The following is a 12,071-nucleotide window of genomic DNA, read 5'->3' as shown; positions in this document are numbered from 1 at the left end:
GAGATTTTGGCTAGTGAAGAGCTCTTTAATCTCTCGGACAAAAACATAACAAGATCAAATGCTGGAAGTAGAAACCAGAAAAGATTAGAAATAAGGAAATGCTTTTGTTACAACGGGGGTAATTAGCCATTGGAACTATTTATCTCAGTACGTAGGGGATTTGCCATCACTTTGAAATGTCTAAATGAAGATGGGATATTCTCGTACAAGAAATGTTCTAAGTCAGCTGGTAATTATGAGCCTGATGCAGGAACTGCTTTGCTTAATTCACCAGCTTGTGCTTTTCAACAGTTTTTAGATTGGCTGATTCTTACGGTTCTTTTGAGCTTCACAATTTGGGAACCTATGAGAAATCAGGGATAGTGCTGATGAGCAGAGCACCTGAGAGTACAAATACTGGGACTGGGAAGTAGGAGAATAGTGCAAAAGGCTCTTTTGAAGCAGGAAAGAGAAATCTGTGGCAACATTTACTAACAACTTGGTAATTCTGCTGGAAAGAAAATGGCTTTCCTGTGTGTCAGTAGGAATCAGGCTGCAAACCTACCTTGGGCTGGTTTTTCCAGAGGTGGCTGGAGATGTCACCTCATCAGACTCATCATGGCATGTGCGTTCTGACACACGACTGACACTGCAGTGGCTTTCTTTGTCCCAGCTTGGAGCATCCATCTTTCAAGCAATTCCCAGACATAATTTATCCACTTCCTGGCATACCTTTCTGGCTTCTTGTTATCCTTGCTCGTTTTATGGGCGAGGACAGTTGGGGTGGGGTGGAGATTTCATTCAGGCAATTAGGGAAAGGAGCTGTCAGAGCTGGGATTAATACTCGGGGCTCCAGAGCCACCATCTCATTTTAAAATTACTAATGGAGTGCTAGGAAACGTATGTGTGCTGTTGGCCTGAATTTGATCTTCCTTTCTTAAATAAGAATAATAAAAGAGGGAAGGGGGCTCAAGGAATGCTGCAGTACAGAGTGGGGCTCCACTGGGAGCTGGACAGGGAGTGCCAGAGGCTTCAGTGCTCGTTTGTGTCTCTGGCAGCCTGACCCTGCTGAGAGGATAATCAAGTTTAAAATTAAATCAAATTTCAAATGTTAAACCAGCCAATTAAAGTTGTAATTACATCAAAACATGCCTTTTAAAAAAGTTTTTGTTTACTCTGTCATAATTAATTTATTTAGCAAGAAAACTTTAGTTTGTACAATATACTTGTTAAATTGGTCATGAGGCAGTTGAGGGAGCGAAGATGCAGCGACACAGAGGCGTAGCAGGGCAACAGTTACCCAAAAAGTCACCTGAAAATCCCTAAAGAACTGGCTGAATGAGTTCTGTGGGGAAGATCTTTTCCTACTATGTACCAAACATGATGTATCTATTTTTCTGACTGCATGACTGGAGGCGTGATTGCTGTTTGTGGCCTGTCCATTAACCTTAAAAGTGTCTTTGATCAAATAACTTACCATCTCTTGCCTTTGATTTCCCTTGATGTCTCCCTTCAGAAGACTGAATAGCTGGTGAGTTGAATGCTGGGCTCCTTGGAAGTTATCCCTTACCTGTGTGTTTGCAGCATCAGTTGATAGCATGTGAATTATGTTCTCTTGTTTCCTGCAGTGCAGCATCCCTGAATTTCAGGATCTGTCCGGTATCTTTAGGCAGGTTGGTGTTTACTTCACCTGTAGCCTGTTGTATAGGCTGGCATATTCACAGGGTAGCTGGATCCAGAGATTTTCAAGAGAATTTGGTTAGAAAGTGCTGAGGTGAAGTCTTAAAAGATAGAGTTTGCTTTTCATCATCCCGCAGTGGTTAATTTGTGAGGAAAGGAGGAAATTTGACATTCAAAGGCTTGAATTCCTGATGCTTTTTCCATCCCCCAGCCTCCTTTCTGTTCAGGAGTAGACAGGGACTGGAAGCAGTCGCTGCAAGTTTGCAGTCGCCTGAACTTTTCGTAATTAATTAATCCCATCTTTATTCACACAGCACTCTCTGCTTCAGACCGCGGGTAATAAACACCGATCAAGCAAGCAGAGATGATAAATTATCTATTTAATAATTAACAAATTAGTCCTAACAGATGGAACCAAAACAAATTTGTCTGTATGTGCACACAGCACACGGCTTGCCTTCCGCTGTTTGTCACACTGGGACATCACCAGAGATTTTGGCATTTCACCACTGATAGTCGCCCTCATGTGCCACTTGGGCTGGTTATGAGTTTATCTCTGGGTCTGCTATGACTTTCTAGATGTGACATTCTCTATCTGCCAGCAGTGGATGAATGAGGCAAAGCAAGATGTCAAAGAGGCAGAGCATGATGGAGAAGAGAGGTGGATTCCAGCATTTTAGTATTACTTAAGATGCAGGAGCATCCCTGCGGAAGGATCAGCTGTCCACTGTGATCTGTTACATTGAGTTAATAGAGATTATAGTCCCTGTAATTCTTTCTCTTATTATCTGGCAAAGAATAAGAAGTCAATGCACTGCTGAGTTAAATAAACATGAGGCACTACAGTCATATGAACATAGTATCCTGTGAGCTAACTGGGCATATATTATTTATTTCCAGTTATTATTCATGACCTTTCCTTCACACCGTCATGGCTCCATCACTTGTGAATTTATAACTTCATTAATAATGAGTGTCAATTAATAATGTATTTTTGTTATATCCATTGGGTGTATTTACAGCATTCATAATGCATTCAAATAACTGATTTGAGGTGTAAAAATAAAACCACAGCTCTTCCATGGGCCCTCACCTTTTTGATTTTGAAGAGTCACTATTTCTGTGGACAGTCCTTCCTGCTCCCATTGCTGTGTGGCCATGCTGTGTAATAGCCAGCCATCTGCCACCATCATGCTTAAAAGGGCTTGAATCAAAGCAGGAAACATCGTTGTTGTGTGAGAGTAGAAGAATATGATCCACAAATTCATCATTATTGAAAGGAACACCAGAATGGTGAGAGCATGGGAAAGGTTTGAAGTTCAGCTGTTTCCTTCTCCTCTCCCCCACCAGTTGCATTTGGTTGGAATTGAGGATTGAATTTCCATTCAGGTGGAAAGAGACACCTTGGATTGAGCCAGGCTCCAGGAAGCGCTGTGATGGTCCTGGGAGCACGGAGATTTGCTGGAGGTGTTTCTGGGATGTGTACCTAGGACAAACACACCGTAGCAGGTCACACTGTTGTGCTTTATTTTAATTGAAAGACGCCTACCTCATTTCCTTCCTCATCTGCAGCAGTTTAATCCTCAGGTTTTTTAGAACCTGAAAGTTTTTGCAAGCTCTCCTTTCTTGATTTCATTTTTTTTTCTCAAGAAAAAATTTTTTTGGTTTCTCACAGACCTCTCTTCCCTGTCTCTGCCTAGGGAAGTGCTGGTGTGCAGATCATTAGCTGGCTTTGGACACCTGAGTCTAAACGCTGGAGACTCAGGGGCAGATAAGCAGTTAACATAACTAATCCTCTTTCAGTTCCACTTCTTTCCTCTTCGAGTATGCTGATAATTCTTATTTTATTTTGTCAGCAGTACTTTGAGTTGCATTTCTCAGGTTCTATTTCAGTGTTCATAGCCTCATGGTGACACTCAACCAGTAAATAAAATTCACCTTTTATCTGTTCCCCATTATAGGCATAGGCTGTGTGCTTTTAAACAACTCCAGGAATACTGAGTGCAGTGAAGGTACCGCCTTCAAAGCACACGCTTGATATTCAGACGGGACAGGAAAAGCTGCCTCTAGTCCCATGGAATTAGAAGCACTCAATAGAAGAGTCAGTTGGACATCAGTAAGAATGTATACCATTTTCTCTTCTAACTAATAGGATTTTTAAATAAAGCTAAAGCTGATACGTCTGGCTGAGTCCCTGCCCTTTGTGAGAGTTGCAGCTTTGCCAAATGACAAAGGACTGAGCAATGTGAATTCTGGGTATCCTGTGTGTTTGCTGGAAACAGCTGCAAGGAGGTGTAAAGAGGGAGGCAGGAGAAGAAAGCCATGAGCAAGGGACAGTTAAGTGAGCTCTTTTGTATCAGTTTTAATCAAAACATAATGAGGAGACCTAAAGCATAAAGCAAAGGAGGGATTTTGCTTGTGTCAGCCTAAAGGAGGGAGCCATTAATTTCACTCTATCATTTTGAATTGCTTTCTAGAGCGCTTACTAATCCATCTTCTCCAGCCAAACACTCCTCTCTGCCTATCATCGTTCATTCTTTTGGATTTAAATTATGAGTCTGTATTAATTTAAGTATCTCTTTTTGCTTCTTGTTTTTGTGTTTGCTTATTGAACCCATTTTGGACCCCCAGAACAAGTTTCATGCTCCACTTAAGTGGCCCAAGTTAGCTGGGAGCCTGTGCAGACACTTTTTCCTTTGGACAGCATTGTCAGAACAAGGCAACCAGTGACTGATGTGATCTGGAGTCAACGAGTGTGTACAGTGGATAAATGTGCCTGACGCTTTGTGATAGAGCTGGTAATTACATTTCACAGTGAGTGGTATTAATAGTGAAAGGAGGCTCTGGCAATGCTGCATGAGAATTGGTAACAGGAGAGGCTGTAGGGAGAAGAGGGAGTCATTTATTAGCCTGACTAATTACAGAAAAGTGGACTTTTCCTCAGAATGCAGAGGAACTTTCCTAGACACAATGCCTTTGAGATAACTCAGGGCCTTTGGTGACACTGGTGATGCTGAAACCTCTTCTTTTTCTTTTTACCTCACCTCAGACTCTTGAGACTTCCATCTCCCTGTTCTTGCTCAAATCCTATGTCAGTTGGATTTACACTGCATAGAGACGGTGCTTGGCTAGGGATTCGCAGATGTTGAGGTCTGAAGTTCAACAGTTTTAGAAGACTTTTGAACCCATAGAAGAAAAGGTGATGAACTCTGAAGAGAGTCAGCTGTTGGTGTCAGATGATTATGAGGCATGTGGGACAAATGTCCTGCAAGACAGGATTCTCCATCAGCATGGTCTTGGGGAAAGATCTGTGCCTGTGAAGGAGATGTGCCCATGCTGGGAGACTTCCCAAGAAACAAGAGAAGCTGTTGTACCTCAGTCTTCCCTGGGAAATTTCTTACAATTACATTTTCCATACAAAATGTCTTCGAGGGAGAAAAGTAGTCTCTCCCAAACTTCCAATTTTATGGAAGGTCCTTTCCTATGGATCCTTCTGCTCCTCCCTACTCACACCTCACATTCCAGCCACTCCCTTGGTTTTCCTAAGGTCTGTCAGCATTTGCTGCACGCCCAGTGCTGTGTCCAGGCTGTTTCCCTCCCATCCCAGCAGCTCTGTGTGAGAGGGATGGTGCCAGTCCAGGCACCCCATTAGTGCTCAGAAGGGATCTGATGTGCCTTCCAGCAGAGGCGTAGCCGCCGGCACAGCCGATGCACGAGGCCCTGGCTGCTGGGTTGTGCAGCTCCCTCCTGGGGTTCTTAAAAGGAAAAACGTGCCAGCGCTGGGAAGGAGGACAGCACGACGATGGAAATGAGCCTGAGCTGGAGAGAATTGCCAGGATTTTAAGGTACTAGAATTGCTCCGGAACCAGAATGATTTAACGGTGTGATTATTTCTTAATGCAACATGCAGAAGGTTTTTTTATTAGATTTCCCCCTGCCCCATTCATTCCTTCTAAGTGCTGCAGAAACAGGCAGCTTGAAATAAACACCTGGGGCTGTTATACTGTATCACTCAGTTTAATTAACTTTTAAATCATACGATGTCACCTGGATATCTTTCTAAATTCTACAAGCCCAGGAGACAGCAATAGCTGCAGTTCTATTCAATTCCCCCCTTTGATAAAATCACCTTCTGGAGGCTGCAGGGTTCCCCTCTGCCCTTTCCTCCCTTACAGATGTTCTCTCCTTCAAAGAGCATAGGCTGAAGCCAAGTGGCTTGTAGCTTAAGGGCTTGAAAATAGGTGCTGTTGAGTTAATGCTGGCTGGTATCTTTGTGAGTTCAGGTCAGTGAAGCAGCTCTCTGGTGTCCAGAGTAACTTTATACTGATGGTTTCACAGGCTCTATCCACACAGCAGTTCATGCTCTTGGTCATGAGATGGGCTTACCCAGCAAGTGACAGACAGAGGAATGCATTAGGAAGAGGCAAAATGTGTCCCATGGTGCTTAAAGCTGCTTGGCAGGGAAGTCTTTCTTATTAATTTTTGCTGTTTTCTGATACAAGTTGCCTTTGTACTGGCAATTTTCCTACCCTAGGAAGGAGCCAGCTGTGCATTTTCCTAGTGTCAGACCCAGTAAATGCTTATGGTTCCTTCCATCCATCCATCCATCCATCCATCCATCCATCCATCCATCCATCCATCATCCATCCAACATTCTGTAGGCATTTAGAGCAGAATGACAGGGGAAAGAGCTAAAACATAAGATTGTCTAGTCCCTCCCTCAGCCCAAAGGAGGGAGCAATCCGTGGGGTCTGTGTCTCACAGCCAGGCTGTTTGCACTGAGCTCAGTCCATCCTGTGCACAGGAAGCTCAGTCTCAGAGGAGTCGTACATTAGCTGTTAGGGCTAATCCTTTAGGATGTTCATTATTCCAGGAGAAAAAACTCAAACCAAATAATGAAGTTTTTAGTACTGATGGAGAAGGGGAACACAGAATGTTTAGGAGGCAAAAAGATGAAGGTGCTGGGATTTTCTGAGCACGTCTGAGTTCGAAGTGCCCCAAAAGCACTGAGTCCATATTTAAGGAAATGGTTTGCAAGACGCCTTTGAGATGTCTAAGCAAGAGAGCCAAGAGATAAAACAGATGAGATGAGAAGTAAACCTGTCAACTATTGGCATAGAAATTATCATTGAGTGTGCTCAATTATGCTGTGAGAAAGGGAAAAAATCTCTGAAAGAAGAGAAGACCAAGGGCTGCTCTCAGCATAGATGTGACCAAGAGGGTTTGTGGAGCAAGAAGCAGAGAGGTCAGTTAAAGGTCAGTTAAAGGAGTGCATGGACATAACAAATGGGACGAGAGCAATGGGAGGCTTTAAGGGTTAATAGACCAGATACGAGTATGAAAAGACCTGCTGGTGAGAAATGGAAGGGTTGGAAAAGGCCACTGAAAGGTCTCTCTCTCTCAGGTGACCCCTGAGGTGGAGGTGGCATTGATTGGCTGTGCAACAATGTCACTGCATCCGCTTCATCTTTATTTAAAGTTCCTCCTTTTGTGTGGGAGCTCTCTGCACAACCTCAGCAGTGTGAGTGAGCTGGGCTGCCGTCAGCTCTGTACCTTCCTGCTGTGCTCCTGCCCCTCCTTTGATGCTACGTCCCGGATATTTCCCTCCAGCTCATCTGATTTGCAGAAACCCAAGTGATTCTTAAGCTTTTTTGTGGTTTCTTTTTTTTTTTTCTTTTTTCCTTTTTCTTCCCCGTGCTCTGCTCTGAATGCATTAAAAATGGGAAGGCTACATAAATACAAGTCAAACCAAAGATTCCCGAGACCATTAGTGTGTAGTGCCAACGTCATCCTTGCAGGAGTATGTGGGATGGTCATTACAAGGCCCTTGGCAGCTCAGGTGATGATGAATTTGCAGGATGCCATTAAGCTGTCAGGATTTCTCTCTGCCAGTCAATGTGCAAGTTAAAAAGCTCCACCATTTCCATAAAATAGGGAAGGAAGTGGGTTGGGACACGGCAAACACTTGGGGTGAGCTGTGCTTCAGTGATGCAAGGGCAGCTCTGAGCAAAGGAGGAGCTGTTAAGTTCAAATGCTATATTTTGATCTCTTTCCTTTGCAGCTTTTCTGACCAAGTTTTCCATCTTTTGCTGTCCGTCTGTGCAATGGCAGTGAGCTGAAGTGGCTGTTTCACACTGCTGCGTCGCTGAGAGTCGCCTGACATTGGGGCTTTGTTTCCTCCCGGGGAAGGTCAAACGTGGTGCTGGGGGAGCAGCTGGCGGGAGCTCCCAGGAAATAATCAATAGAGGGAGGGTGAGGGACGAGCGAGCAGGACTGAGAGATAGCATCTAGCCCATGTTTAATAAGAAGGAGAGAGAGGTGCAGAGCCGGGAAGCGGGGGAATGTGTTAGGAAAGCCAAGACCTGGCGAGAAACTGCATGATAATGAGGCACAGGTGATAGCAAAATGATAAGTCAGCAGAGCTGGACGGGGTGGTGATGTCCAGCTTTTCAATTCCAGGCAGGTACTGCTGCGTTTGCAGGAGCTGTGGCTCCTCAGGAGCCGCAGACGTGCGCCCGTGAATGTGAAACTGGGAACTGGGCAGGCGGGAGCTGGGAACCGGCCTGCACATGCACTCGTTCCCAGAGCTCAGGGGTGCAGGGAGGGAGCAAGATGAAGGACCCTGAGCAAAAGGGAGAGAGGGAAGGGAGCGTTGTCTCCTTTGGCTCTACTAGGCTGATGGACCAGGGGCCCATGGAGCGGTGCTGTTGCCCCTGGCACGGTGTTGTGCTGTGTTATGGTGGTACACAGGGAACTCGCAGGTCCTGATGCAGCTGACCTTTGTTTTCAAGGACACGGCTGATGGTGTCACAAGTGCTCTGCAGGCTGGTTATGAATGGGCCTGTGATAGACCTGTGCACGCAGCCAAAAATGAATAGCCTCCAAGAAAGCTGAGTGGGATAAGTGCACCTACTGTAAGGCCACTGGAGCAAGCAAAGGACAGAGAAGTCGGTATATTTTAATTTCACATTCAGAAGTGCCCAGCCCCTGAAGCCATAATCTGCTGATAAAGGCTGCAATCTGCTGATAAAGGCCTAGTTTAGGTCCAGGTTTCCTGTAAATATCAGTGGCACAAAATGCTATTTCACCAGGAACTGTGTTTCTGCCCTTAACACAGAATCTTGGGGAATCTTGTGGTGGTCTCTGGGTCTACTGGTTTTCCAGCAGCAGCCCTGTAGCCTATCTGCCCTGAACCTGGGCCCTCTCTCCACATCACTGTCTCATGACAGCATGTCTCGAGTGGGCTCCCATGAGTTGTGACCCATTTGGAGACCTCCCTGATTTATCCAGCTGGCAGAGGTTTGCAGCAGCCTGTGCCCTGTGTGACAGCTGGTGTTACTCCATGGGGCTGTGGGCAGCAGGGGGGAGGCACAGGCACACCAGCAGCCCTGGCTTCAGCCCTGTGTTTCCCTGGAGCCCATCCTGGCCACCTCTCCAGCTTTTGCAGACTCTGCTCCAGCATCCCACCTCTCTGGTGTTTGCTGTGCTTGCACTGTTCTGTCTTCCCTGTCCAGCACTCATTAAAGGTTCTGTCCAAGAGTGAGCCTTCTGCACTCCCCAGGGAGGCTGTTCTCATATACTGGCAGGTTTTGATGGTTCATTTCTACCAACCCAGGTGCTCACAGGCACCAAGAAGCCCCACTGGTTCCAGCAGGAAACCATTGGAAAGGCAGGGAATTAATCCATCTCCGTGTTTGCTGGTTGTATGAACTCCACACAGTGCAGTGGGAGCTGTGTGTGTGTGTTTGTGTTTACCCACATGCCAGAGTCACACCCATCTAAGGGTAAATGCATAGAAACACCTGGTTTTGCTAGAGATAGCTGGAACATGCCTGAGCATCCATGGGGGTGTAAGAATGAGTGTTGTGTCTGTTGAGAGATACAGTGGCTCTCCCTGATGATTTTCCCTAGGAACTCATGCTAATCCTCTGACTGCTCCAGCCATGGCACACAGATGCCATTTTAAAAAGAAAAATTGCTCTTCTTAACTTATTTTGCTTCACCTATGCCTCCAGCTTTGCCCCCCAAAATAATTTTGACTGTGTAAGTTTCAAAATAGACAATCTTACCGTTTCAGACTGATTTTAAATCTTCCCTTTAGTGTCAAGTGGTCAGGAAACAAATATTCATCCTGTTGGGAACAGAAGATGCATTGCTTTCCAGAGGCCACTGAACTTGCATCTAGCCTAGAAAGTCCTCAACTTAATGCACTGCAGTTTAGTGACATGCTTATCTACACAAACTCTACTTGCTGATGGTCTCTAAAGGGCTCTGGACTTAAGTTGGCAAGGGAAACTTGGCATGGCAAGCATAGAGGGGTTATATATATAGATATGTATTTTATATATTTCTATGTATATATGTATTTGGAATAAAAATTGTCCAATCTTAATAGCATTTGTAAGCTCAGGTTTTGGAATATCCAGTTTCTTATGACTCCCTGTTTCTTTTTAACTTGATGTTTCACACTCAGAACAGGAGGGAGCCTGGCTCAAGTAGGACCTGCTATCCAAGCAGATTGCCTCAGGAGGCAATGCTGCCGTGGGTGCCCCAGCCCTTTGCTTCCTCAGCCAGTAAATCCTCCCAGTACAGAGCTGAGATGCTGCCAGGCAAGGGGACAGGTAACGCTGACACGACCCCCATTTTTTGGTATTTCATTATCATGGTTAACATAGCTACATGTGTGAGTTCAGGAACAAGCAAAATGTCCCATTTCTTAGTCCAAGGTTTTCTGACTGTCTCTTGGTGCTGGAAGGCAGCATCTCTCACACTGTCTTTTTTTTTTTTTTTTTTTCAGAACAAGCTGTTTAATATTAACATTGATTACCCAGTTGCTCATTTCAGGGAGAGCAATGGCAACTTTCAGAGCTTTGGGGACTTAATTTTCTTCTGGATTTATAGGCAGCCACCCAGATCTCTCCAGCATGATTTCTTTTCTCCATCGTCTGTATTTTTGCAGAGAACATCTTAAAGATATTCGAGTACAAGCTATTTCACACTGATCCTTGGCTTTCCCCATGTTTTCTGTTTCCTTGTTAAGGATAACAGTGTGTTTATGATATTTTAAACATTTTCACAGAAGATCAAGCCAGTCAGGATACAGCTACAATACCCTGGAAAGACAGATGCGTTTGACACACTTGACTGTGAACTGTCAGCATCTAGGGGGTGATAGTGGATAAGGTAAGGAAGAGTTGCCTGAAGAACATTTAGAAAGAGAAAATGAGAGAAATCTCTGTTCTTCCAAGGCATCACCTGAGGAGGATCTACGGCAAATTACCAGCAGACAGTTATTTTACCAGCTCTGAACTATAAATTATTTTTATTTAAGTTTGAGCCTACATGTGGAGGTCACTGTGCTAAAGTCCCTCCACCCTTTAATGCCGCCGTTCTCCCGGTACTGCGAGCTCTGCAAAAATTGAGTCCACATTTACTGTGAGCGTCGTGGTGTCTCATTAAACCATCAGTGATTGGAGAAAGTGCTCAACCCTGATGGGTTTTCCACAAGCATGTGCTGGGAAGAGGGAGAAGTGTCACAAAGTGACATGTCAACAGAGGCCATGTAGTTTGTGCTCCTCACACTGCACATCATTTCTTACTCTCCTCCCCTAGGATGAGAAACGTATGAGTGGGTCACACTGCCTGCTCCATGTCCTATAAATTAGAGAAAGGTGCAGCTGGTTTGTGTTTTCCTTTTCTGTGCTCTTTAATTGCTTCTTCATTATATCATCCAGTGTCCCTTTCTCCACCCTCTTTCATATCCATCTTTGAGAATGATGAGCAGTCGAGTGTGACATGCCCTGAAGGTGACTGTCAAAACACACTGAATTATGCAGTGGTCAGGCATTCCTTTTCTTCTCTCTCTTTCTCCTTTAAGTATTGCTGGAAGAGGAGTTGCAGTGATCGATTGGGAGGTCAGGATTTCCTTTCAGATTGGGTGGAAGGCTTTGGATTTTGTATGATTTAAAATGTAAACCTTGGCAAGTCTTCCAGTGTGTCGAGGCTTTGCATACTGTTGGTAAGGGGCATTGTGGAGTCTCCTTCTCTGCAGACATTTGAAAGCTGTCTGGATACACAATCCAGGGTGTGGTGCTCTAGGGAACCTGCATGAGCAGGGCGGTTGGACCAGGAGACCCACTGTGGTCCTTTCTAACCTTACCCATATGTGACATAATCCTGGGGTTCTGTGGATCACTCCAGACATCCCACCATGAACTCCTGCTTGTTGCCCTCCTTGTCTTCCCAAGTTTTTTCTAGTTTCAAATGACTGACTTAATTAGCTTTCTGATGGCCAGATACTGTCATGTAATGACATCTTCCCAGGGATTAATCTGGTTTTTTACTCCTTAGTTTAAGATATCTGGGACTAGTGCTGTGCTGGCTTGTGCAGTTCCCATCTCTCCCTGTCTATT

General features: G+C 44.9%; 1 protein-coding gene across 3 annotated transcripts in view; it reads left to right on the top strand.

The window, feature by feature from the left end:
• MAD1L1 (mitotic arrest deficient 1 like 1) overlaps positions 1 to 12,071 on the top strand; it is a 348,979-nt gene that overhangs the window by 305,458 nt on the left and 31,450 nt on the right. The window lies entirely within an intron of this gene.

The sequence above is a fragment of the Corvus moneduloides genome, chromosome 16 (assembly GCF_009650955.1).
Source record: "Corvus moneduloides isolate bCorMon1 chromosome 16, bCorMon1.pri, whole genome shotgun sequence".
In the NCBI taxonomy this organism is placed as follows: Eukaryota; Metazoa; Chordata; class Aves; order Passeriformes; family Corvidae; genus Corvus; species Corvus moneduloides.
The sequence above is the reverse complement of the archived record's forward strand: the minus strand, read 5'-3'. Positions and strand labels throughout refer to the sequence as shown.